This window comes from Phoxinus phoxinus, assembly GCF_949152265.1.
Source record: "Phoxinus phoxinus genome assembly, chromosome: 17".
Taxonomy (NCBI): Eukaryota; Metazoa; Chordata; class Actinopteri; order Cypriniformes; family Leuciscidae; genus Phoxinus; species Phoxinus phoxinus.
Window position 1 is genome coordinate 8,919,416 of NC_136892.1, and position 5,917 is coordinate 8,925,332.

General features: G+C 38.6%; 1 long non-coding RNA gene across 1 annotated transcript; it reads left to right on the forward strand.

Annotated features, from left to right (window-relative positions):
• The first annotated feature begins 677 nt into the window (after positions 1–677).
• On the forward strand, positions 678–1,519 carry LOC306984843. The gene is made up of 3 exons (XR_013794663.1): positions 678–807; positions 897–1,165; positions 1,292–1,519. It is a non-coding gene; the product is annotated as an uncharacterized lncRNA (long non-coding RNA).
• Positions 1,520–5,917: the final 4,398 nt, after the last annotated feature.

Below are 5,917 nucleotides of genomic sequence, written 5' to 3' on the forward strand. Positions count from 1 at the left end.
TTTTCATCTGATACATGTTTTAAAATATCCTTTATTGTCTTAGTATGCATGACATGAGTATTGTTGAAGAGGAGTTGAACGAAAATGCCTTCAATGACCCCATGAACAGTGTGTAAGTGGGCTTATATTCTATTCTATCTTTGGAATTTTATTGAAATGTTTTTATTCATTCTATTTCTTTTTTCTTACAGGATTGATTGGGAAGAAGAGGGACTCTCACTTCATGGTAACCCGGACGACAGCTCTGATGAGGAATACCTTCCAACAATTTCATTGCGGTGAGTTATTTATTATTACTTTTTACTTTGTTTATGTGTTGAGTTTTTACATTTTAAAAAGATTCAGTGCTATTTTGATATTTTTTTGTATTCTTTTAGTTCACACTGATGTTTTGGGTGATAAATAAGATCATGGTTACATGGCAACAAATAATATAAATAATTTAATTTTTCTGTGTATGATTCTTGATTTTCTGCACTGAAGGGAGCACAGGTAATTGATAATCTGCCAACTATTGGGATTGATGAGACTGTGCATGATCTTCCTGCCCCTAAAGTTCCTCTTGATGAGCCCTTGAGTCACGAGCGGACAATTTTGCCAGGCCCTCAGAAGGTCCTCAGTGAGGATGACATTGTTGGCGTCAGAGCAGCAGTGCTCTATGAGAACTGCTTGAGGCAGCTTGTCACATTTTTAACTCTGCCCGTGAACAGATGCACTGGTGTCTTGAGGACTGGTTTGGTGTGTGACAGTGTTGCCCCCTTTTCAACAAACATCGCCATCAGGGGCACTGCAATGAGTGTTGAATGGGTAAGCCTTTCACATCACATCAAAATGTATGGTGACAGACAGCACTGTATATGCCTTATGATTTTTTTCGGCTACCCTTATCTTACCAGATCTGCCCCAATGGACACTGCCTATGGCCTGTGTTGAAGTTTGGCATGCAGGCCGGGGACTTTCTTCTTTCCACAAACATTTTACTCTCTGGAAACAACTACACTAAAGTTGCTCTCCTATTAAAATTCATGAACATGCGAATGGTAAACCCTAGCACACACCTACACCATCCAGGAAACCTACTGTGTTGACCCTATTAAAGATTTCTGGGAAGAGAAGAGGTCTGAGGCCATCAGCCGACTAAAAGGGAAAGATGTTGTGCTCCTAGGTGTGTTTATTTTTATATTTGACCTTCTTCTACATAAAAAGTTATGGTACTATTCAATTAAACTAATTTTGCAATCATCTATTATACAGTTGTTGTATTTTTGAATTAACTTTTTTTTTTCTTTAGGTGACGGCAGAAATGACTCACCAGGGCATTCTGCTCAATACTGTAGCTACACAACCATGGAGCTTGACTCTAAGGAAATAATCCATGTGGCCACTGTAGACAAGCGGCAGACCAACTGGAACTCCAATATCATGGAGAAGGAGGGTTTTATCCAGACAGTGGACAAGCTTACCCAAGAGATAAAGGTAGTTGAGTTCTGCATGGATGCTCATGTCCAGATTGGAGCCCTTTTGAGTAAGTGGTCATATTGTAAAATGTTTGAATAGAAATATTGAATTGCTGATTGAGACACTTGGGACTAAAATGATTACATACTTCACAGACCCAGACAAAGGCAGATATAAGGATCTGAGAATTCACCACAGCCTGGACATGTGGCATGGTGCCAAAAGTCTGTGCAAAAAAATAGCAACCGTAAGTTATAATACTAATCTAATTTCATTAATAATGAATTGTACCTTCCTGCATGTCGATGGAATACTTTTGTTATGTTAGATCTCCATCAAAATCTTTACAAGGAATAACTTCCATTGTTTGTGTTTTATTAATCACCATAAGGTAGGAAAGGTGAAAGGACAGTCTCTTCTCCTTCACTGGCTGAGGGATATAGTAAACCATTTCTGGTGGTGCTGCAAGACAGCAGAAACATTTCAGCAGTTTCTTGTAAGCAGAAGGAATGTTATAAAAAAAAGGTAATAATGCCATGATTCAAATACTTGTGATATGATAATGTTTTTGTGTTTATTTGTTTTACTTTCCTCAGGCACTCTGGATTGGAGTTCTGCATCATGTATGCAACAATCACACCTGGGAAACAGGAAGCTGCCAACACGATCACCTTGAAGACACTCAGGATAAAGAGTGGATTGAGAGAGATTCCAAGAGCCATAAAGCGCTAGTGGAGATCGTCCTCAACAAGCGCTGGCAGAAGGATGTCCACAAGTATCTGCACTTCAAGTGTGGGGACATGACATTTAAAAATAAATGTAACAGTGCCACATGTCATGTGTGGGTGGTTGTTTTTAGGGTCTAATTTATTTATTTTTTCAGATCGACAGCACATCTGGAGTCATTTCAGAATCACATTCTGATGTATGCCAGCAAGCGCCAGGCCTTCACTCCCCGAGTGTATGACACGAGAGTTGTGCTCGCAGCACTAGACTACAATTTTCACCGCGAACAGCCAACATACAGAACGGCTGAGGGCCATCAAGTGTATGTCAAACTCTTATCAAAATTTGTTGTATTCAAATAATTGCATATTCACAAGTATGACAGTTTATTTCTCAGAATGACTAAATGACTTGTAATAATTGTCTTTTGTGAATTTTAGTTACAGGAAGAAGTACAATAAAAATGCAAGGAGATATAGCCTTTACGCCATAAAGTGTAAAAAATCATATGATTACATCACCCGAGTTACAAACATGCATCGTGCAAGGGAGGGTCACAAGCAGAATTGGGATGCCGCGAAAGAGGTCCCTAAGAGCAGATGACCCAAGGCGGCTTGGTGTTGTGCCACCGATACCGCCACCACCGACATCAGAGTTGGTACATACACAGGTCAGCAGAGGTCTGGGTAAGTGTCAACCATCTACTTGCCAGTCAAGTCAAGTCATCTTTATTTATATAGCGCTTTTTACAATACAGATTGTATCAAAGCAGCTTCACAGTGATAACATGAAAATAATACAAAAAATAATTTCATCATATAACTTGCCCTTATTTCAGCCCATTAACTTAGCCAAACATTCGTTTGTTTGTTTGTTGTCATGTTGCAGTTTGTTTGAAATAACACACCTGTTCACCAGAAGGAAAACTCGACGAAGTGCTAGAAAACATCCTGTCAAAGCTTTTTGGTACATATCGCCTACCGTAGATGCAACGCGCATTTGAAAAAGCGAGGCGCTGGAGAGCAAAATTAGTTTGAATGCAAAATACAAATTCACCACTAGATGGGAGTAATTCCTACTTAATGTCCCTTTAAAATACAGGGTGCACAAGTCAGGACACCCCTATGTTAAATTCCCATAGAGGCAGGCAGATTTTTATTTTTAAAGGCCAGTTATTTCATGGATCCGGGATACTATGCATCCTGCTAAAGTTCCCTTGGCCTTTGGAATTAAAATCACCCCACATTATCACATATCTTTCACCATAGAGACAGAGCGCAACGCGTCATAATCTGAAGACCACGCCCACCCAGGGGGAAAACAAACCAACCGTCTCCATTGACTTTGCATTGCGAGAGGCTGCCTCCTTGTCTTTAATGACTTATAACAAAAGACAGAAAAATATCTAAAAGCTGTTGTGTGACAAGGTGTACAGCAAACAAGCTAAAAAACCCAGAATTAAATTTTTATACGCTTCCGAACCGTAAAAGCCAGCCTTTAAGGAGACAAAAGTGGATACAGGCAATAAGACGTGAAGCATCAGCAGGAAGAATGGGTAAACTGTGGGATCCTGACACTCAGTATGTCTACGTATGCAGTAAATATTTTGTCACTGGTAAGTCAAATATCCAAATGTCAGTTTTATATATTATATTTATGTAAGCTAAGCTGTAGCATTTTGACAGTATGCAACTTTTAGAATCTGGATAAAGCAGAAAGCTATGCATTAACGGTTATGTTTGCGAGTGCCTTAGCTGCAGTAACCTTAGTAGGGTTACGCATATTATTATATATGTTGATAATATAATAGGGTATGTAATTACTTATATTAATATTTTCATTAATTATTAGTGCCTTAGTTACAGTAATTGTTATGTTTGCAAGTGCCAAACACAGTTGCTCGCTAACGCATAACTATCACTAGCTTGCTAACTTATTTTAGTTATTGATATCAACTGCACCTCATCTTCCCTATATATCTGGCTCTATTTTTTGTCCATAAATAATTTATAAATTGACATTTTCGTCTACACTAGAGAATCTTGGAAAAAAGATTATACAAAGAATACATATAATCCAATAAAATGTCCCTTTCTCTGTGTGAGCGGGGCAGAGAGGGGTGATAAACAAGCTTTATTTAACACAGTAGATTGACAATAATCGATGCCATTAATTTGTTGTTGTTTGTTTTTATTATTGTTGTTTCAGGCTCTAAAAGTGATGATGAGTCTCATCCAGACTACATTCCAACCTTACTGCCTCACAAAAGTGTAAACAAAGCCACTTCACTACTGAGGCTGCAAAACAGAAACAAGCAAAATCAAGGTGTCATCACCACAGCTCTGCCCACAACTGAAAACCCTCCTGAACCCACCCCAGATTTACCCGACCAGCCTACAACAGAACAACTTCACCAAGAGATTAAGCTTTTAAGAGAGGAAAGGGATGAAGCTAGGAGAGAGAGGGATGAGGCACAACAGAGGTGTAAAGCAAGCATTTTGAAAGAGAATGATGAGAAGTGCAAATTAATGACCGGTGTTTCCTGGACAGTTTTTGTTGTAATTCATACATTTCTTTCTCCGTTCATTCCATTCAATCGGCTCTGCAAATTGACCTCAGAAGATCAGTTATTTGTCACACTGCTAAAGCTGCGCCAAAACCCAACAACACCTGTACTGGCTGAAATGTTTGGGCTAAATAGAACAACAGTTTTACGTGTGCTCACAAAGTGGGCAGATGTCATGTATGCCAAAATGGCATTCCTAATTCGCTGGCCTGATAGAGAGTGCATACGAGATTCAATACCATCAGAAATGCGATTCCAGTTTCCCCACCTGACAAGCATCATTGATTGTTTCGAAATAAGGATCGAGCGTTTGGTGCTTGCCATATGCAAATATTATTATTATTTTACCCTTTTTGTGAACTATTGTAGTATTCATGGATTTCATCAGGTCCCTGATACATCAAGTGCCTATCTATCTACAGGATTTGTATTAAAATTTAGATGCAAAAGAAAAGGTATGAGTCTGCTGTTTTTGTCAATTTTAAGTTTTAATTTAAAATGTTTGCGAATCAGATTTTAATATAAATACATGGTTAGGCATTAAAAAAAAGTTTGGTTCCGGTTGGTTGTCAGTTGAGGTCATGGGTCGGTAGGGATTTTTTTTTTTTTCAGTGGCAGCAAGGGATAGGTTGGAAATTATTATTGTGTATTATTACAATGTTGTTGATGATAAATTCAAAGTTATTTTTTTTCCCAAAACGCTATAAATCGATCCATTTTATTTTTTTTAAACGCTATAAATCCATATATTTTTTCCCAAAAATGTAGCCTATGGTTTGTCTTTTTTTAAAAGTATTTTGTCTTTTATTTTTCGTGTTCGCATTTATGAGGAAAAAACAATGTTACTGCACCCACACACCGGACGCGAATAGCGCGTCAGGCGCGAGTGATTTCAATGTTAAGTCAATGCAAAGACGCGTTACACACGTTTTACGCGCGTAACGCGTCTTTGCATTGACTTAACATTGAAATGACTCGCGCCTGACGCGCTATTCGCGTCCGGTGTGAACGCACCATTAGGCTACGTGACAGTTCTCCGTTACGGACGCGACCGCTCTGAAAGCAGCACTAAAAGAATTTAAAACGTTCACAGAGACCTCAAACAGAAAGCACAAAGCCTTTCTTTAAAGCGAATTTCGTTTTGTATTAATTGTATCTTAATTTGAA